We start from the raw sequence: 22,470 nt of genomic DNA, 5'->3' as shown, positions 1-22,470 counted from the left end.
TCTTTGAGGAGGCATCAACCAAAGTGTCCACAGTTCCTTCTAGTCTTCCTTTATTGATACTGATGCATTTATACCTTGTTCCTGTTCACATGGCCCATTTGTGCCCAGCAGCTGCCTGCTACTTTAGGGCCACTCCAGAGTCTGGAAAGTTCAGTAGCTCTGCCTGGTTACACACACCATATGACTGTGTTCCCCAGGCTTGCTGCCTCCACAGGGGAGGAGGGGAGGACTCATCAACATGCCTTTGCCCTCCTCACCTTTCACCCATCTTCTTCCCACCCATGCTGAGTGAAGTGTTTCTAGTTTTCCAGAAAAGCCCCAGCCTCCTCAAACTTTTTTTCTTCCAAACACTTTGGCTGTAGTCCAAATCTTCTCCAGTCCTCTGAGGGTTTTTATAAGACAAAACACAACACACAGAAGGTTGGTTGCTCTTGTTTTGCTTTTTATCCTGTCACATCGTTCCTCTACCTTGAGACAATGAGCCAAGGGCCCAGGGCCTGCTTATATAAGGGACAGAGGTGGGAGGAGGAGGTAGGAGAATTCCAAGAGAAAAAAAAAAAAACATTTCTCCATCACATGTGTATCACATTTAACTTCACCAGGTCCTTGTGAGGTATCTATCATTGTTCTGAAATTAACCGTGAGGGGAAGAGGCTCTGGAGGGAGTTCCTATATTTGGACACTAGCAGGTTTAAAGATTTGGATCTTTAAATGTCCCATCCTTCCACATCAGCCCCCATGGCACCACGCTTCATTGCCTAATCCCACCAACTTGATGATCATGGTTTCACTTAATAATTGGTCTTATTAGAAAGTGACCCACAGTTGTGAAATCATGTCCATTGATGATTCACTAGTCTTTCAAGTATGGAAAAGATTATTTGTTTGCCTGGCTGTTTAAGTGTTTTACTTCCCCTACCTCAGTTATAGACAAAAACTCTAGAGTAAATCTGTTCCTTGGGGGACACGTCGTTATACACACCTCCACCGTGATGAAGAGAAAAGGAAGCATTAAGACAGCGTAAGTGGAAAGATCACATACTGCTCTTATAAAACCTGAAGGAACTCAAACCAAGTGACAGGCCCAGTTTAAAAAAAAACAACAACTGACTTTTACCAGATCCTATTTGCAAAGTGGATTTTAAAATCATTTCAAAGCAAACTAAGCTTTCAAAAGATGTTTGTTTTAAAGAGCACAGTTGGCTTTTGGTCAAAAAATGAAGTTTTGATAATGCGTAGTAACTACTGTAGTATAATTACTACCCACAAAATACCAGGTATTTTCTACCCATTTAAGAGAGCCAAGCCAAGCAAAAATGCTTTGCCTGGTCATACCCAGGAGTTCAAAAGCAGAGCCTTTGTCACCAGGAAGGAATTAATTCTAAGAGCAAAGCCATTATTAGGTACAATCAGGCATTCTCTTGCAAACATCTTTTGTTAATACATGTTCAAAACTGAACTTTCTCACATTTATTTGAAAGATGCTTGCTTAGGAGAGAGTTTAAAGCAAGGCAGGTTCAAGGTTATTTTGTTTTGTTTTCTAAGATCTCTGAATCTGTGCAATCAGCAGTGGGGAAATGCTGGCCTTGAAGTCCGATAGTTCCCTCAGCTATCATTTGACCTAGTGAATGTAGTGTTCCCTGATCTTCTGTGAACAGATAGCTTCAGCATCAAGGGAATGAATGTGAAGAGAAAAGACAAAACACAGGAGTGTTATGGGAAGAAAAATAGGTACTTCCTTATTATGTGTACAGAAACTATTTCCTGTTTCCTAGATTCCATGAGCTATAAAAAGCCCAAGTGAATTTGCTTAAGTTAATAAATTTTATTTAATTATGATGATAATACCACTGCAAATGTTTTATATTTCCTCTCTTTTCATTGCTTCCTATTCATTACTGAGAGAAAAAATCCAATGAAACTCTTGTACACAGATCATGTTGAGGTTGTCTCATTTACATTGTATGTGCTTCACAACATATATGCATGTGTGTATACATAATTAAAGTAAATGGCATGTCACGTGGTTGCCACAACATAGATGTAAGGCTAAAGATGGAGCCCAAATTTGTTAAAGCAAAACCCAATCATAAGCCCTTTGCTATGACTTGTTTCTGTGCTGTGAGGAAAACAAAACCTTCAATTTTCAGAATGACCTGAAAATTCTGTAGTATGAACCTTATTCTCTTTTCCTATCCTTGAGATTAGAATGAAATTCTTTGATTCATCTAGTGTGACCAATTTGTCCTGGTTTATTTGTGTCCTGCATCCCTGAAACAGCCTCAGCTCCCAGCATCGGCTCCCAGGATTCAGCTGATAGAGCCTGTGGTGGAGGTGGCAGTGGTGCTGATGGCTGTGGTCGTGGTGGCAGCAGCAGAGCTGACAGTACTTAGTGCGTTCTTTGAGTTAGGGACTATCCTGAGGGCCTTCTGTGTCTTCTCTCACTTAGTCCTCAAAACACTCTTACAAGGTCTGTGTCTATCTGCATTCCACACGTGAGGAAACTAAAGCAAAGAGAAAGTTACTAGGTTGAACCGTGTGGAATTCCTGATTTTGTTGGTCAAAAAAGGTCAAATATTGGCAAGTTCATACAATTCAACCTAATACTTGCCCAATGTTACAGTCAGTGATATTGCTAATCCTTGCCCCATATCACAAACTCCGGTGGTGACTTCAGAGTTTAACTCTCAATTACCCCAAAATGATAGCTGCCTATCTCTATTTCAGAAGACAGACCCAGACTTGGAGTAAATGCACTGAAAACACAAAAAGCAAAAAACAAAAAATAAAAAAGTGGTGCCATCCAAAGACTACTTCTTTTCTTCTCCAGTCTCTGATTTCAGTTGCTAATATTATTCAAGTGTGAAAGTTGGCTCAAGACTGCCCTGCTTGTGGTCACTGTTCCTGCAGTGCGGCTGAAACCAGGCCATGAAACCAACTGCTCTCAGGATGGCTGCCTCAAAACCAGGCCTGCCTAAAAATATCTCTAGCTCAGGAGGTTGCAGAGCCACAGGCCCCATCTCCCCAGCTGAACTCCCCATTAAAGCCACTCAGGTGCCATGCCTTTCTCCCAGAGGCTATTCTGAAAATTCATCTGCAAACCCCATCAACCTCTCCCTTCACGCACCAGTGACTAGTTTATCAGATTATGTGCGAACTCAGGATTTGGACCAACTGATTTTTGTTTGGGAGCTGGGCTGCAGATGGGTAAGATTAGAAGCATGAGGTGAATCACGGGCTTTTAGGTGTGGCTGTACCATTAGAAGCCAATTGGCTAATCCCAGCATTTTACAGCTGGGGCGACTGAAGTTCAGCTATGCAGTGACTTCCTCAAGGTCCTACCTGGAGGTGAAAGAGAGACGGTACCAAACCCTTAGTGTCTCAGTTGTGAGGAGACCTAATGCCGGTTTTCAGACAAGGAACTTAATTAAACTAAGGGGAGGAGCTGGGTGGACGCCGAGCCATGACGGCCTTACGGCCCGGCGGCCTCGGAGTAAGACTGTGATGCGCTTGCGTGGACCCCGGGCCGCCGGCCTCAGAGCACAGCGTCTCCAGTGCAGGAATGCGGCCCCCAGCCCGGGCTCAAGATTCTGCCCTCCAAAAAAATCTTGCCACGATTGGATAGGACCCCCATATAAATATTCAAATCTTAGAGCTGTTGAGTTTTACATCCCTGAAAATGAATCACCATTGGAACGGAAGCTGAGAGAAACAGAATACTGGAATCAACAATTCTGGGCAAACCAGAATTAGACTTTAGTAAGAAAAAACAATTTATTCACTCAAGACTAAAAGCTAAAGGCCTGAGATTGAAAGTTAGGTCTGGTCAAAAAGCAACGCTGAATGCAGAGGAAATGGCTGACTTTTAGAAGGAATTTTTGGATAAAAATTTCCAGAAGCACATGTATTATAACAAAGACTGCTACAAGTGTAATTTTGCCATCATGTTCTTCATGGGAGAAGTGGCCCTGGAGAGAATTTGGAAAAAGCTTGTACTGAAACTAAAGAAGACCAGCAACTAGGAGCCTTGCCTGACCAAGTCCCACGAGAAGCAGATTGTTAGAGGCGCTCCTTTTATAGGATTTGGGGGGAAAAAAAAACCAAAAAACTCTAAGTGATCCCAGGATCCCAGCTCTTCCTTCTGGGACCCTTTGCTTGTGTTCTGGCCACCTGAGGGCCATGTGTGGCCACGTGGATGTGGGGCAGGGTGGGCCTGGAGAACGCGGGTCCTGCCTGCTGTGAGCCTCCTGACCCCCTCCTGATCGCTTCCAGACCATGGTCCTAATGACATGGTGTTTAAGAAAAAAAAAAAAAAAAAAAAAGGCCCAACCACTGGGAAAAAAACAAGGGGAGCAAAAATCAGGAAAGTCCCAGGCAAACCAGAATGAGCTGGCCACTTTACTCAATTGGGAGCTCCAAACTCTGTTTCTCTGCACAGGTTGGACATGAGCAGGGCTTTGCAGTCAGGATAGCTCAAGAATCCTGGGTGGGGAAATGGCAGCAAACACGAATTTACGTGTCACAGTTTTTACCATGGCTGTCTCCCCTGAATGGTCAGGCCCTGGGCATGGACTTGCACACCACATGGGAGAAGCCATGTGACGTTGGGTTGTGTCTGTCTCACGAGTGACTGAACTCCTGGCCTCCTAAGCCACAGCTTCTGGGAAAGCTGGTGAGATTGAGGCCAGTCTCAGAAAGTAAGGCTGTGGCCTGGTTTATTCATTCATAGAGACAGGCCATGTGGTGCACAGTGCCTGTGAGGAGAATGCTGCTGCTATTTGTCTCTGCATTGTGTGCCTGCATAGAGGATGGGCATGGAGAAGTGCTCCAGCGGGGAGATAGATCAGCAGGGTATCCCGTGCTACAGTCACTTCCTTTTTCAAAGAAGTTTTGTCATTCAGAGGTTTTGAAGCCTGCAATAAACACTCATTCTTGGCTAACTTTGGACTTTTTCCCTTAAATGTCAAACACCTAATTAAAATTTTTTTTCTTAGTTTTACTTCTCCTTCTGGGCATGTTGCCCCCAGCCCTTGGTTGGTCAGCAGCTATTTCTTCCACTGGGCCCCCTGCTCTCTGTTCTGCTGGGACCCAGCCTCTAGTTCATGCCCTGCACCTGGTGGTGGGGTATGTGTTGAATAACGAAGGAAAGGAGTGGGAGAAAGGAAGGAAGGAATAATGCAAGGATCCCAGCCAAGCAACATTATCAATGCAAGTTTTCTTCAATATTCTCTTTCCTGCCAACATTCCTTTAAACCATGCCTGAACACCCATCCTCCCAACCCTACCTCCCCCCACATCTGCTGCTCAGAATCTTATTTTTTCGTGATCCACCCTTTCTCTCAACCACCACCAAAATGTACTTCCTAGTGCCCAAGTAATAAATGTACTGATCTGATAAACTAATCCATGTTAATGGACATTAAAGTCAAGAGTCAGAAGGCCTCAGAAGTGAATCTTAACTGTGACCTCTATGGTTAATGCACCCTCCTAGTTTGTTTGAACACTTTAATGAACTTTATGTGGAGGGATTTTGGAGGGGATGGGGCACATCGTGGAGAATTATTTTTGGAAGAGCTCTATGAAGAGGGTTGCCAGATTTAAAAAAGAAAATACAGGATGCCCAGTTGAATTTGAATTTCACATAAGCAACAAATAATTTTTAGTAGAAGTATATCCCATACAATATTTGGGACAGACTTATACGAAAACTTATTCATTGTTTATCTGAAATTCAAATGTAACTGAGCATCCTTTATTTTATCTGGTAACTCTGTGACCCACAATGTCTCCCAAATATGCAGCCTGCCAGGATAGGGCCAGGATTGCCAAGGAGTTTGGAACAGTTTCCAAATATCTGGCAGAAGGGAACCAGCTCTTCAGAGAGGGCATCACGTGGTACAGTTAGGTGAAGTGGCCTTCCCCACAGCCAGGCCTGCTGCCATGCGGGGACATCTGAGGTAAGCCTGAACAGAATGCTCCTGAAGACTGGCCAACGTACCAGTAAAGAGGGTGTGCTCTGCTGGATCCTTCCCAGAAGATACAGCGTCTGGTTCCGGTATCTGACTCACCTGCTTTCCACCACACTAGGAAACACTATTTTTAGGTCTGAGGAAGGAGTGGCAAGGTTTTAAAAATAAGGTACCAGATAATACCGAAAGCTACATTCAGGAAGCTCAATAATGAAATTGAGCTTAAAACCAGGAAAATGCAATCCATGGGCCTGGTAACATTCAAGCTAGAAAAGGTTAGTACCAGCAGCTTTCCGGGTAAAAATGCACACAACTGAGACCCCACACTTTTCTTTCACCTTTTTAATAAGAAAAGGCGATACTACTAGCTTCACGAAAATTGCTTTTGCCACCCGTTAAATTTTCTTCTCAACCGGTGATGAGAAAGGCTGTTTTGTTAACTTTAATTGGTTTCCTCACTGGATTCACCCTGTCTGCTCTTGCAGTTCTACCTCCACCTTTCTTTATCCTTCCCTCTGCTCTAGAAAGCTGACCATTTGGGACTATACCACCAAGGGAAGGGAGTCTGGCTTCTGGTTAGGATCAGTCAATGAGAGGTACCAGCAAAAGATTAGTGGGTGGGAGGACAGATGGGCCAGAAGAGCTTTATTGTAGTTGGTATTTATTAAAATGCTTACTGTTAGAACAACCTGATAAAAAGTACTCAATAAAAAAGGAACAGATGAGAGCCACTTTAACATGGTAAAATACATTTATGTCAGCCCCAAAGCCAACATTCATTTAGAGGCAGGCCCGCTAAAGTTAGCTATAAGGAATGCTCACTATTGCCATTATTATTTAAAATTTTACAGAAGGTACTAGCAATCACCATTAGACATGATAAAGAATTCAAGTATAAAAATGGGAAAGGAAAAAATGCTTTGACATTTTATAGATGATATGATTGTATGCCTTTAAACACAAGAGACTTAACTGAAAAGCTATTATAAGCAATAAGAGAATTAAGGTAAAAGGATGCAAAATTAATTTACAGAAACCAATCAATCTCATGTATAAAAACAAAGGAAAGGAACTTATTTAAAGTAGCAACAATTTAAAAACACCTAGGAATAAATTTAACAAGATATGTACTACAAGTCCCACATGAAGAAAATTTTTAAACAAAACTGAATGTCCCCCTACCAATTTGGTATGCCGAGCCCTCGATCTTGGGGCTTGCCCTTTTGAAATTGTTGCTGCGAAGGAGAGGCTAAGCCTACTTATAGTTATGCCTAAGAGTCTCCCTCAGAAACCTCTTTGTTGCTCAGATGTGGCCTCTCACTCAGCCAACTCTGCAGGTGAACTCACTGCCCTCCCCCCTACGTGGGACATGACTCCCAGGGGTGTAAATCTCCCTGGCAATGTGGAACGTGACTTGTGGGGATGAGCCTGGACCTGGTAGCATGGGATTGAAAAAGCCTTCTTGACCAAAAGGAGGAAGAGAAATGAAACAAAATAAAGTTTCAGTGGCTGAGAGATTTCAAATGGAGTAGAGAGGACACTCTGGAGGGTATTCTTATGAGCTATATAGATATCCCTTTTTAGTTTTTAGTGTATTGGAATAGCTAGTAGGAAATACCTGAAACTGTTGAACTGCAACCCAGTAGCCTTGATTCTTGAAGCCAGCTGTATAACTATGTAACTTACACGGTGTGACTGTGTGATTGTGAAAACCTTGTGGTCCACAGTCCCTTTATCCAGTGTATGGACAGATGAGTAAAAAAATGGGGACAAAAAGTAAATGAATAATAGGATGGGATGGGGGGGTGGGATGTTTTGGGTGTTCTTTTTTTACTTGTCTTTTTATTCTTATTTTTATTTTTTTGGAGTAATGAAAATGTTCAAAAATTGATTGTGGTGATGAATGCACAGTGGTACTGTGAACAACTGATTACACACTGTGGATGATTGTAGGTATGTGAATATAGCTCAATAAAACTGAATTGAAAAAAAAACTGAAGGTCCCCCCAAAATATTTGAACAGGTGAAAAGACATACTTGGATATAAAGATTAAAAATTGTTAAAACATAATTTCTCCCTGTGTAATTTAAAATTTTAAACACAATCCCAATAAAAGTGCCATCCTTTTTTTTTTCTTTTGAACTTGATGAGACAGTTCTCAAATTTATAATTGGGACAGGGGGAGGATAGCCAGGAAAATTCAGAACTAAAAAAAGGTACGTATCTGTGTGGAAGGATGTGGGATAGTTAGCCCTACCAGATATGAATACATTGTAAAGCTTCAGTAATTCATGGTAAAACTTGTCCATGAATAGACATACAGATCCTTGGAAAAGATGGGAATGTTCTAATATAGCCCAAATACATACAGGAATTAGCACATGATAAAGGTGACATTGAAAATCACTAGGGAAAAGAGGGACTATGCAATAAATGGTGTTGTTATAACAGATGGCCATCTGGAATACAATTGGATCAGTACTTTACACAATACACTAAGATAAGCTACAGAAACATCATATGTTTTAAAACAAAAAAAATCAAATTAATATTACTAGAAGACATGAGAGAATTTCTTTATAACCTAGGAAGGTCTTGTAAATGCACCTTAAAATCCAGAAGCTGTTAAGAAATTGACAAATTCAGTCACATAAAAATAAAACATTTCTACATAGTGAAAAAACAAAACAAAACACCATAACCAAAGTTGGAAGACAAATGACAAAACAGAAAAAAGTATTTTCAATTCATATCAAAAAGTACTAATATCCCTCATCTATGAAGTGTTAATAGAAACAGATAAGATGAAAAAATCAACAACCCAATAGAAAAATGGGTAATGGCTATGAATAAACAATCCACAGAGAAGTTCATAAATATATAAAAAGATATTCAACCTCACTCATAAGAGAAATGCAAATGAAAACTATGCTGATACACAATTTTTCATGTATCATGTTTTCAAAAATTTAGAAGTTTGATAACCTTGTGAGATTGTAAATTGGTACAACTGCATGGAAGACAATTTGGCAAGAACCATAAATCTTACATGAACATATCCTTTGATCCAACAAACCCTCTTAAGCGAATTTAACCTGTGGATATGCTTGATATGTAAAATGACCAAGGTACAAAGTTATTCATTGTAGGATTACTTGTAATAGCAAGAGTGAAAATAATCTAATGTCCATCAACATAAGATTGGTTAAATAAATCATGATGTATCCATATAATGGAATATTATGCAGCCATAAAAAAGAGAGTAAAGAAACTGCATGGAGATGCTGTCTATGTACTGTTTTGATACGGAAAATTTTCCAAAATATTTTTAATTAAAAAAGAAATATGCAGGGCATATTGTGTAAAAAAATAAAAAAATAAAATATACGTTAATATTTGCTTGTACATACATAAACAACTCTGAAATACCCAAGACACCACTAATAATGACTTTTTAGGAGAAAAAGGAAGGAAATCTTAAGTGAATAGGGAACAAAGAAGGAAGAGATTTTTCACCCTTTATATGTTTTAAATCATGTGTATGTATTGCTTATTCAAATATTAAATATTTTTAAAGTGCTTGCTTTCTTAAAAAAATCAAACAATACAGAAATACATAAGTGAAGAAGTGAATGTTCATCTAACCCTAACCCTATGACCCAGAGATAGCCAAAGCCAACTGTCTCCTGTCTATCTTAAGAGAGTTCATCACTGAGAAGCAGATCAAAGATGTTCTATTATTTTAAGCAAGGAAGGAAGTATTTTCTTGGACCCTCCAATCATGTTGGTCTGGCAATGCCAAATCTGCTTAGACCAAAGATAAGCAGGTGAGAGAAATATTGATCCCCTGCAGGGTCACAGTGAGCTGCTGAGACTGCATAGCACACCAAATCCCACATGAATTTGGTTAGATGTGAAACTGGAAGTGGAAAATAATTCTAAATTAGGTAGCAATTCAAAAGTGAATGGTAGTAGCCATTAGCCCTAATGGTTTAACTACTATGTGGACTTGAAATTAAGACATTAACATTTTGGCAAATGAAAATGTTTATGCTGTCTGCAAATTCTTGGCAGTAGTATCACACAATTTAGCCAGCAAAGGCAACTAAGTTACAAACGTAAAGAGTTGTAAAGAACACTGGGATCATTCCTTATTTTCCACTTCTATTATTAAAAATTATTTAAAACATTTTTTAAATTGAGTCTTACATTTCACTAGTGCCATAAAGCAAATTGCACATTTCAAAAACCTCCTTAAGATCATGTTCCTCTGCCTCAGAAAACTCCTTGACCTGCAGAAAACCAGTTATAAATATATATTAACAAAAAAAGATACAAAATGAAATATACAGCCTCCCTAATTCTATATGAATACCAAGATCTCTTGCCAAACCAGCAACTGATTTTTTTTAATGCAGGTGCTCTATTACAACACAATAAAACAGCGTTTATACTGCACACTCTCTTTCCTGTCATTTTCTTATAAAAGCAATGTATTAAGTTAGGAAACAACCTTAGATAGCAATGAATTTACTCATGCAATTCATTTAACAAATATTTATTGAGTGTTTACACATATCAGGTAAAGTAAAAAGTGATAGGAATAACATGAATAATACAATCTCTGGCTCTCGAGGAGCTCAAGTCTAAGTCAACCCCTTTATTTTTATTTTTGAGGAATCTCTGTGTGGCCTAAGTTCAGACCAGCGTTCTTTTTCATTATGCCAAGTATCATATGTTTATAAAAAGAATTAAATATTTTATAAATCCATGGATTGGTAGTGGTCTATTACATAGTTTTTCACATAGTAACCTTTTTTTGTTTTTAGATTATCATTTCAGAAAATTCAGCTGCTGTTCATCTTTACAAATAACTTTATATGTGTTGTGTCAATCATCCTCACAACAACCCTCATTTTACAGATGAGGAAACTGAGTTGAGTGAGATTAATTGATTTTGCCAGGATCATACAGCCAGGAAATAACTGGTGGACTGAATTTGAACCCAAATCTGCTTATTTCTAATGTTTATATTCTTTCCACCATAGTACTTGGCAGGATTTGTCAAAATGTAGGCTACAGAAGTTGTAATTGGTTTTAACACTTGAAGAGCACATGACTGTCTATTGATTTTTAAAGCCTCTGCTACTTCTTAGATCATTTCTTAGAGAAAAGCACACTATGACTGTAAACACAATATACTTCTGAGTATCTCAATGCCTGTTCATTAAGACCATGAAATTATGCTGGATAACTATTAGCTTTGGTCATTATAATATTCTGAATTAAAATGATAAGTGTATAAATGAAGTTACTGTTTTTTTTCCCATTACATTCCCTTGCCTTTTATCTTTCAAACCTTCCAATAGCCTTATCTTTTGTTAAGTTGAACTGTTTTGCTCTACATCTTTTGTATGTCCAGATCATCTACTATATCTTTTAAGGTAATGTAATATTTTTCTATTATATTATTATGATGTTTATTAAATGGTACCTGATCTTTCTTCTTTTAGCCTCCTTGGTGTGAATTTCTTCTTAATACCTTTTCTTTTCTACTTTATCCCTCCATTTACTTCCATAATGAATGATCAATACCTAGCTCCCAGAGCAGGGCACAGAGTTTTGCAATCATGAAGGTGACCTGTGGTAAATGAGATAATTTGGTTAAAGACCCATGATCAAATCTAGCACTGATTGGCAGTTAGCTTTGAATACCCTGGACCATGGAATCAGACCGTAAAATCTGACTAGCGTTCCTTAGAATGATGTTCCTCAGATTCACCCATGAGCCACTAGCAATCAGACACAAGTTTCTAGTGTCCATTAAAATTTCTTTTTCATGTGTTTACTGATTTGGGTCCAGAGTAGAGGACTAGTAAGCACCCACAAAGAAAGGAAAACAAACGCATGGAAATCTTAAATTGAATATCAACATGGAAATTATGGCACAGCTTATATAGTTTTATTAAATCCCAATAGCAAAAAATTATGCTTCCCTCTTCAAATTGTGATATAAATAAGTAAGGTCAATGGCAAAAATTATAGTATAGATCATGGTCCCTGCAATCTTGACTTATTCACAAAGCATCGGTAGGTATCTCAGGACCTAGTTTGGCCCAGTGAAAAGAGCAAAGGGTTTGGAACCAGCTAAACCTAGGGTTTCATATGAGCTGTGTCTTGGAACCTTGGTCAAATAACTAAATCATGGAGCTGTGTGACTTTGGCCAAGTTACTAAATCAGATTGAACTCAGCTCTAACACCCGAAAAATGGTTGTTGTGAGGATTAGTGATGACATACTTAAGTTGCCTGGAAATAGAACTTTGCACAGAATAGGTGCTCAGTGCCTTCAGGTGTCACATGGGGCACTTCACACAGTACACACAATGATTTTTTATTAAATTGAATTGATTATAAGGAATACAAGTATTGGTATTATCTGATCTGGCAGCCAGAGAGGGCAACTGGGAAGACATATTTCCTACTGGTGACCATACAGGACGCTAGACTGGGCAAACTTTAGCAAGACATGCCTCCATAATTTTCCTTTATGGAGAAGTCTGTAATGCAGGTGTTCTAGTTTGCTAATGCTGCTGGAATACAAAATACCAGAGATGGATTGGCTTTTATAAAAGGGGGTTTATTTGGTTACACAGTTACAGTCTTAAGGCCATAAATTGTCCATCAACAAAGGACACCTTCACTGGAGAAAGGCCATTGGCATCTGGAAAACCTCTGTTAGGTGGAAAGGCATGTGGCTGGCATCTGCTTGCTTCCAGGTTGCGTTTCAAAATGGCATTCTCCAAAATGTCTGCATCAGCTTCCAACGGCAGCCTTCAAAATGTCTGTCTCAGCTCCAGGTAGCTGTGAGCTCCTTCTGTCTGAGCTTATATAGTGCTCCAGTAAATTAAACAAGGTCACACTGAATGGGTGGGGCCATGCCTCCATGGAAACCATCCAATCAGAGTCATCACCTACAGTTGGGTGGGTCACATCTCAATGGACACTGAACCAATAGGTTCCAACCCAATCCACACAAATACATCTGTCCCCACAAGACTGCATTAAAGAATATGGCTTTTTCTGGGGGACATAAATATACAAACCAGCACAGCAGGGAAAAAAAATCTTCCTCTATTGTGTTAATCAGTATTGCCACAAAACACATCTATCTATTGAGTGTTCAGTGCCTTTTCTATAAAACTTCATTGTCTTTGTTAAGGCAGTTAATAGATGATTTTAACCAATTTGACTCAAATTGTTTATGATAGCAACCAGGGATTCAAAGGGAGAGGAGGCAAGTAGAAAAAGGAACAGGTAACAGTTGTTGCATATCAGTGCAGTTCAGGAAACACAAGTGGGTGATCAATGCATGATGCATGGAAGAAATTCTGAGACAGTTGAAAGTAAAAATTTAGTATTCTGTAATTTCATTTTTTAAGAACTCAAATTTGAAATAAGGTTCATATTTTACATTTTCTTGAACTTTTATGTCATTTTAGCTAATGATCTTTCCTTACCATAACTCATCAATTTTCTCTATAACTAACAGCAGCTGGTAACAATGAAGCACATTGTTGGGATGCATCACCCTCCTCTCAGTCAATATATAAATAACATTACACATTAAAACTGTCATGCTGTGAAAAATGCTCAACATCATTAGTCATTAGGGAAATGCAAATTAAAACCACAATGATATATAATTATACACACACACACCCCCATTAAAATGTCTGGCAGTTTCTTATAAAGTTAAACATATGTCTACAATATGACCCACTCTACTTCTATGTTTTTACCCAAAAGAAATGAAAATATAATGTCCATACAAAGACTTGAATCTGAATATTCATAGCAGCTTCACTTGTGATAGCTAAAAACTGGAAACAACCTGAATGTCTATCAACAGATGAGTGAATAAACAAACTGTGGTATATCCATATTATGGAATACAGTACTACTCAACAATAAAAATTAATGAATTATTGATATATGTAACAACACAGATGAATCTCAGTTATGCTGAGTGAAGAAGACAGACAAAAAAGAGTACACATTGTATGGTCCCATTTTTGATATATCCAAGAACATGCAAATTAATCCATAGCTACAGAAAGTAGATCAGTTGTTGCCTGGGGGTAGAATGGGGGTGGGGTGGGCAGGGAAGAGCAGGATTAAAATGAGGCACAAGGACACTTTTGGGGGAGATAAATATGGTTGTAATCTTGATTGTGGTGATGGTTTAATGGGTGTAAATATAAAACATATCAAATTATATGCCTTAAAGTTGTGTAGTTAACTGTTTATCATTATAACAAATAATTTTTAAAAACACTGTGCCAACTTTTCAAAAAAATAAAAGAGAAACCCTCTGCCTTTACGTTGGGTAGATCAACTGCCTACCTTTCTGTGGCATTCACCACTTCCTAGCTTGTGGGCAGTTAGGATGTTTTATTATTGGACTGTAAGGACCTTGAGGCAGAATCCATGTTTAACTCATCTTAATCTTCCCTCAAACCTCCAGCATGGTACCCCTCACTAAGTATTCAACTGTTGTTTTTTAAATGAATAAATTGCCTGGATATTTTTTGGCAAAACATTTCAGAAAATATGTCTACCCCAATTCCCTAATTAACCCTTGCCATTTTCTGAAACATCCATGGGAGGTAGCATATCTTCATGCTTAAGAACATTGGAGTCAGGATGACCTGCCCCACTACTTACTAACCGCTTGACCTGAGATAAAAATTATGTAGGCTCTCTATGCCTCAGTTTCTTCATCTCTAAAGAGGGATGATAATGTATCTATGTTGTTAGTTTTCTCGGAGGATTAAATGAAATAATTCATATAAAGTGCATGGCCATCATTAACACTCAATAAATATTTGTTGCTTTCATTATCGTTGTTATTAGTATCCCTAATTTTTTTTAGGGAAATAAAAAATCTAAAAATTAGGGTTATGATACACAGTAAGAGCACAATAAATGTTGGCAGGAAAAAAGGCAAGTGAATTCATGTATTTACCATCACAAACTTTTGAAAGTTTATGAACCCCAAAGACTGAAGTATTCTATTTTTCAGTAGAAGAGAGAGGATATAGTGAACAGGTACCTGAATCTAACTAGGAAATAAATTGACTGGTTGTTAATCTGGTTACTGGTACCAGTAACTGGTACTTAACTGGTTATTAAACAAATTTATGGACTTTTCCATGCCATTAAAGTTACCTGCTTGTCAAGTTTTTTGGAAGCACATTACTTAAGGAATTTAATTCATTGGAAGAATTGCAGGGGTTGCACTAGCTTATATTCTTGTCAGCTTATATCTTGTTCTTAGACTTTTTCATTAAAAACAGAAAAATAAAACCCTGTCATTAAGTAGAGAATTCAAAGTTGAAAGCAACTCAGTTAGCTTCTCCCCACCCTTCATCTTGAGGTTCTTAAATGCAGAAATCCTGTTTTCATATTTGTTTGCAAGCTTTCTCTCTAGTGAAAAATACTTTACCATACTGTCCATGGGGAATTAATTAAACAGAACGTGGAAAAATGTAGCCTTCAGGGAGCTTTGCTGTAAGTACTCTCAGTAAATGCAGCACAAACCAGAGGACTCTACAGACATGACCTAGAGTGGACTGAATCTGGGCTTTTGAACCAGCCATTTTCATATAGTAATTTTCTTGAGTTTTGAGCAAATCATTTAATTGTTTTGTAGCCTTCTGATTTATAATTGGGCCTAATCCCATTTTCCTGATATGTAGGAAATGTTTATCGAGTATATACAATAATTATTATCATTAATATATTGGATTATCAATGCCCTCCAAAAATAATACACTTAGAAGTAAATAAAATTGACACCTGAAACTTTAGGACTGGCTCTGTGCTAGATTTACCTTCAATGTCTCAGTCAATTTGTAGCGTGGGAAGACTATAATACCAGTAGTCAGGAAATGTTCTATTTTGGGTCTGCCAATAATTTGGTCTGTTCTGGTAACCACTTCTCTCCTCAGTTTTCTCAAATATTAAATCAGAGGGTTGGACTAGAGCAGGAAGGGGAAACACTTGATAGATGACACTGGGCCCATGGCAGACAGTCTGTGCCCATGACAGACCTAATTAATCCATCATTGAACTTTTCTCTACCAAATTGGGAAGCTGCTTCTGAATTCTTGTTAGCAAAGCAGTGTAGGCAGTCACTATCAATCAGTCAGAGTTGGCAAAGTAAAACAAACCTACTTGCCTTCTAGAACCTGAAGATCTCTACATATACTTAAAGGGAAAAATGAGAGTCCACAGAACAGCAAATGCCAGGAGACAAATATCTTGGCAAATCTGACTTCCCTTTTCCATTGCTCAGCCTCAGAGAGTGTTACAGAGTTTGTCTGCCAGGTTTGTCTATGAGAATGTTCTGGTTTTCCATTCACTGAAGTCTACTTTTTATTTATCCAATTTTTCCTAATTGTAAAAGTGCTTACTGTAAAAATTGAGCAGTACCAAAAACTACAAAAATGAAAGTGAAAATTATCTGATATCCCACACCTCATAATTAATATTTGGTAACTGGTCTTCCATCCATAGCTCCAGGCATAAGTGTTCTGTGCCTTATTTTCCCCATATAGTAATGTTATTTATGGGTACCTTTGCAAATCACTCCAAAGCTGAGTTAAATTTCACTCAATGTACTTGCAAAATTCAGTCTTCCAAGTTTGGCAGTTCCTTGTACAGTTAGGTGTAGAATGACCATATGACTGGTAATCCCACTTCTAGGTATATGCCCAAAAGATTTGAAACAGGGACTCAGATATTTGCATACCAATGTTCATGGCAGGTACTATTCACAGTTGCCAAAAGTGGAAGCAACCCAGATGTCCATGAGCAGATAATGGGTAAATAAAATGTGGTATATACATACAATGGAATATTAATCAGCTATAAAAAGGAATGAAGTTCTGATACATGTGACAACATGCATGAACCCTGAAGATACCATGTTGCATGAAATAAGCCAGATATAAAAGGACAAATATTGTATGATCTCACTGAAGATAATTAGAATAAGCAAATTTACAGTCAGAATCTAGAATATAGGTTACCAGGGGCCAGGGTGGAGGTAGGGAATGGGAAGTTAATGCTTAAATGTACAGCGTTTCTATTTGGGTTGATAGTAAACTTTTGGTAATGGATGGTGGTGATGGTAACACAACATTGGGAATGTAATTAACAGCACTGAATTATATAGGTGAATGTGGTTAAAAGGAGAAATTTTGGGTTGTATGTGTGTTACTAGAATAAAAATTTTAAAAAATACATAGGACTTTATAACACAAACGTGAACCCTTTTGTAAACAGTAAACTATGGTTAATAGTACAACTATAAAAATGTTCTTTCATGAAGTGTAACAAACATACAACACTAATGCAAGGTGTTAATAATAGGGTGGTATATGAGAACTCTGTATTTTATGCATGATTTTTCCGTTAACCCATAACTTTCCTATTAAAACATATTTTTAAAATTCCATCATCATCTGGGTATTCTTATACTGCTAAGTGAAGCTTTGAAAATAAAGCAGTGGATTGAAAGAAAAAAAGATCTTTAGACCCTTACCACACTACACTTAAAGATGTTGTTATATTCTCCAGGCTCCACTTAAGTAAATATGGAATGAAAAGATTTGCAAGTCTTGTGGTTAAAATTCCATTTGAAAATGAAATGGATCCTATGCCTTGGGAGAAATGCAAATGCTTGTCCCTCAACCTCCCACCCCAATTTTTTTCTTCTTATTATAAAAGTAATATCTATTCATTTTAGAAAATACAGACAGGCACAAATGAAGAAAATAAAATCACCAGTAATCCAACTAATCCGAAAAATGATGGTTAACATTTTGGAGCATGTACTTTCAGTCTTTTTCCTATTAAAGTGTATTCATATAGGTATAAAACACATACAATTCAGAAGCATTCTTTTAAACTTCCGGTGTTCCCCCTTTACTGGCTGCATTGCTGTTCCTTCAGGACACTATTTATGAATAGGAAACTACATGAGTTAAAACTGGCTTTGTAGAGAGGCTAGGCCTCCCTGTATTTGTGCCTAAGAGTCTCCTCCTGAATGCCTCTTTGTTGCTCAGATGTGGCCCTCTCTCTCTGGCTAAGCCAACTTGAAAGGTGAAATCACTGCCCTCCCCCCTACGTGGGATCAGACACCCAGGGAAGTGAATCTCCCTGGCAACGTGGAATATGACTCCCGGGGAGGAATGTAGACCCGGCATCGTGGGATGGAGAACATCTTCTTGACCAAAAGGGGGATGTGAAAGGAAATGAAATAAGCTTCAGTGGCAGAGAGATTCCAAAACGAGCCGAGAGATCACTCTGGTGGGCACTCTTACGCACACTTTAGACAACCTTTTTTAGGTTCTAAAGAATTGGGGTAGCTGGTGGTGGATACCTGAAACTATTAAACTACAACCCAGAACCCATGAATCTCGAAGACAGTTGTATAAAAATGTAGCTTATGAGGGGTGACAGTGGGATTGGGAATGCCATAAGGACCAAACTCCACTTTGTCTAGTTTATGGATGGATGTGTAGAAAAGTAGGGGAAGCAAACAAACAGACAAAGGTACCTAGTGTTCTTTTTTACTTCAATTGCTCTTTTTCACTCTAATTATTATTCTTGTTATTTTTGTGTGTGTGCTAATGAAGGTGTCAGGGATTGATTTAGGTGATGAATGTACAACTATGTAATGGTACTGTAAACAATCGAAAGTACAATTTGTTTTGTATGACTGCGTGGTATGTGAATATATCTCAATAAAATGATGATAAAAAAAAAGTGAAAAAAAAAAAAAAACTGGCTTTGTAGATATACAGCTCTTTGTTCCAGTAGTTTGCATAATGAGGTGTGTTTGGAAATTAATACATCAATTATTTTGAACACTGCTGTACTAGAGTTCAGTTTATTCAGTGGGCAGGTACTTCTCAAGTTCAAAATCCCTAATCAGATATTCAGCAAGTATCTTACATAACTGGTATAAATGAAGTCATGTCAGGGCCAGAGTTTCTGTATGCATTTATGCCTCCATCTACTTAACCGATGACGTATCTGTTCCTTAACTGTATTTTGATAAGGGAAATATTTCATCATCCTCTATTTAATGGTATGGAAATTGGTGCATGATGTGATCAGCTGATTTAGTTTGTATGGAGAAACAAGTATATATTACTGGAAAACTACCTTCTTTATTCCCAAGGAGGTCAATTAGCTTCGGAGGGTTGAGACCCTATTAAATTGCAACTATAGTCCCCATATGTGATCCCAGTGAAGGTTAACAAACAAAAAGTAGCCAGTAGAGTCCTGCCTTTCATATTCAATATATACCGGTTGGATTATTGATTGCTGTGAAACAACCCACCCCAAAATTCAGTGGCTAAAAACAATTTATTATCATCTTTCACAATTCTTTGGGTTGACTGGTCTGGCTAGGCAGTCTTCTACTGGTCTTACTTGGAGTCTCTCAAGCAATGGTAGTTAAATAGTCCTCTGGGGTCTTGACTTCATTGATGTATTTGGTGCCTTGGTTCATGTAGACTCTTTCTGCACTTGGAGTCTCCTTCTCCCTATAGTTTCTCTCTCTATTCTTACATGATGCCTGACTTCCAAGAGAGTAAAATTGAAAGCTACCAGGCCTTCTAAGGCTTAAGCCTGATCTGGCACGGTGTCACTTCCAGCCTCCTTCCATAAGCTAAAGCAAGTCAGAGGGCCAGCCTTCATTTGAAGTGGGAGGAACGACACAACCACATCAAAATCAGGAGGGTTGGTTCATTGGATGCCATCTTTGGAAACTAGCTATCCCATACACTTCAACTGTAAGCTGGACAAAGTAGAATTTCAACTATAATTCCAAGAGTTTCTGAATATTTCCTGGCTCAAACAGGGAGTGCAATTGAGAGGAATCAAGAAGGAAAAGGCCGCAAGGTGATAGAGGACTTTGAAACAGTAGGTACTTTTTAGGGCCTCCAACTTGGCAGATTAGAGCATGGAGAAGAAGATGGAACAAATGGTCAATGTATATGCTTTATCCAAAATTTGTGCACTCAGAAGGCTTACTTGATAATGCTTTTTTTAATAAGAATTCTAGAATACGGTGTTACAATTCTGACATATTGCAAGCAAATATGGAGAGCTGTCTTTCCAAAGACAGAAAAGAATTCAGACATCAATGGAAATATACAAGGGTCAGTAGATTGTAAAACCAATTGGGAGAAAAAGTAAAACAGTAGGCTAGAAGAGGCTGGAGGTAAAAAGGGCTCCCATGGCACCTGGACAGATGAGAAAAAACAGCACCTCCTCTTTCCTGCTTCCCTGGAGTCTCCCAACAGGTAGTATCTGCACCCCCATAGCACAGTTTGCAGGTTTAGAGGGCAAAGCAAGGGCTGAGGCTCTCTCATGGAGACAATCTTCTTTTCAGTGTTCCTCTTTGACATGAGTGGTCTGAGATTGGGATTCCCTTTTCTTCTGCGGAACCACCATTCAATGCCAAACGGCTTTTCCTTAATGTTTATATTTCTCAAACATGTTCAGACTTTACCATGTTGTTCTCCTCCCTTTGAAAATATGTACTCTGCAGGTGCCTGAAATAATATACTCCTAGCAAATTGCAGTTTTGTAAAAGCCAAGGGTTTTACAGTCTAAACTCAATGGAACTCTTGTTGCTTAACAAGGAAATATCAAATACTTTATAAACTCCTTGAGGGCAGCAACCATGTCATATATGACTTGTGTCTCTCCTACCTTCTAGAGTCTTTGTCTACCTTCTCTGATGTAGCAGTTTTCATAAGTAAACTTGAATTGTTACCAATATACTCGTCTCCTTCTGTGATGCAGAAATGTCATTTCATTATGATGTCTCTGCATATTTCATGTCAAGTTCTTTGTAAATAATTTCTCCCAAACTTGTTTTCAGTGTGCAGATCATTTTGCAGGCTTTTCACATCACAGCTGAATGGGTTTAATTCAGGCTGAAGAAGCTTGCTTCAATTACAAGTAATTAATTTAGGCTTCACTTATCTCAAGGAATATTTGAAGATATAATTTACAGGTAAATCAGGGGAGTGTCAAATTATGCAACCAAGAAAAAAATAAGCTCTTTGCAGTTTATTGGGGAGGAGAGAGACAGGTTTTTGAATGAAATAGTAAACTACTGCCAGCACTATCTACTTCACCTAGTTTTGAATAATTCCTAGAATCTAGAAACCGAAAACTAGACTTGTTAAAGAATTAGAAAGATTGTTAATACATAAGAGAAAAAAAAATAACATTTCTCTATTCTGTTTTATAGCTTACAAGACTTCACAATATTCCTGTTTTCAAATACTTAAAAGTTTTCTGTGGGTAATGATTAATTTTTAAATAATTGTTTTTTAATGTAAAAAGTAACACATATTCGTTGTAGATTTAAAGCATACATAAACTAATAAAGAGAAAGATAAAAATCGTTCATCATCCCACGTTTATTAATATTTTGGTGAACATCCTTCTTTTTTTTTCTAGGCACATGTTTTTTAAAAGCAGGCCCATTCTATACAACCCGGTTTTGAAACTTTTCCTTTTCGTCTTAACTATACTGTGATAAGTGGAAAAGAAACTTAAGGATTTTAGCATGTTGTGGTATCACACCATCTGTGGTGTGTGCGCTTTGGTGGGAAAACAAAGCTCGTGGAGTTCTCATTTTTTTCCCAGCTCTTGGTGGGCAATACTGACCACTCGCTGACCAAAAGAGACTTTTCCATTTGACCTTGGCAATCTGATCCTATCAAGAGCGCGAGCGCGTGGGAGTACGCAGAGGGCGTTCAGGGTGACTGCGCGCACCAACTCCCGGCGCTGTCCACACCTCCCCAGGGCAGGGCCCACTGGCCTCAGCCCCGGCGGAAACCGAGGGCAAGAAGGCAATTCGCCGTGCGCACGGCCTAGGTCCCAGACTTTTACCCCCGCCCCCCCCCCCCAGGCTGGCGCCACTCTCAGGCGGTGGGGTGTGATAAAGCAGGGCAAGGTTCTGCAGCTTCAAATCAGGGAGGCGCAGATCCGATACCAGCGCCTTTGCCTGTTCTCCGGGTGTGTTTGTTACAACTGTTTAAACTTCTCAAAGCGCCCAACCCGAGCGACCTTCGGCAAACAACTCAATCTCCAGGGTGGAAAGCGCTGGTTTTATTTGAGGGGAGGGCAAACTGGGCGCGGGGACCCAGGAGCCTCCTCTCACCGGCCGCCCACAGGGACCCCGGCCCGCGGCCCTTCCGGCGCCCGGAATGCAAGCTCTTGCGTCAGCCGGGGCGGGGGTGGGGAATTTTCGCAGGCTCTGCTCGCACCGCAAGCTGGGGAAGGAAGGGCCCCGACTCTTGCCCCGCCTTCGGAGGGGCGGGAGGCGGAGCGGGGCAAGAGCACCGCTGGCGACTCAGGGCGAGTCGCCGAGCAGCGAGTGCCGGGCAGCCGGGAGGATTCG

General features: G+C 39.1%; 1 pseudogene; it reads left to right on the top strand.

Annotated features, from left to right (window-relative positions):
- The first annotated feature begins 477 nt into the window (after window positions 1-477).
- LOC119543759 lies at window positions 478-4,022 on the top strand (annotated as a pseudogene).
- The last annotated feature ends 18,448 nt before the right edge of the window (window positions 4,023-22,470 follow it).

Source organism: Choloepus didactylus, chromosome 9 (assembly GCF_015220235.1).
Source record: "Choloepus didactylus isolate mChoDid1 chromosome 9, mChoDid1.pri, whole genome shotgun sequence".
In the NCBI taxonomy this organism is placed as follows: Eukaryota; Metazoa; Chordata; class Mammalia; order Pilosa; family Megalonychidae; genus Choloepus; species Choloepus didactylus.
The sequence above is the reverse complement of the archived record's forward strand: the minus strand, read 5'-3'. Positions and strand labels throughout refer to the sequence as shown.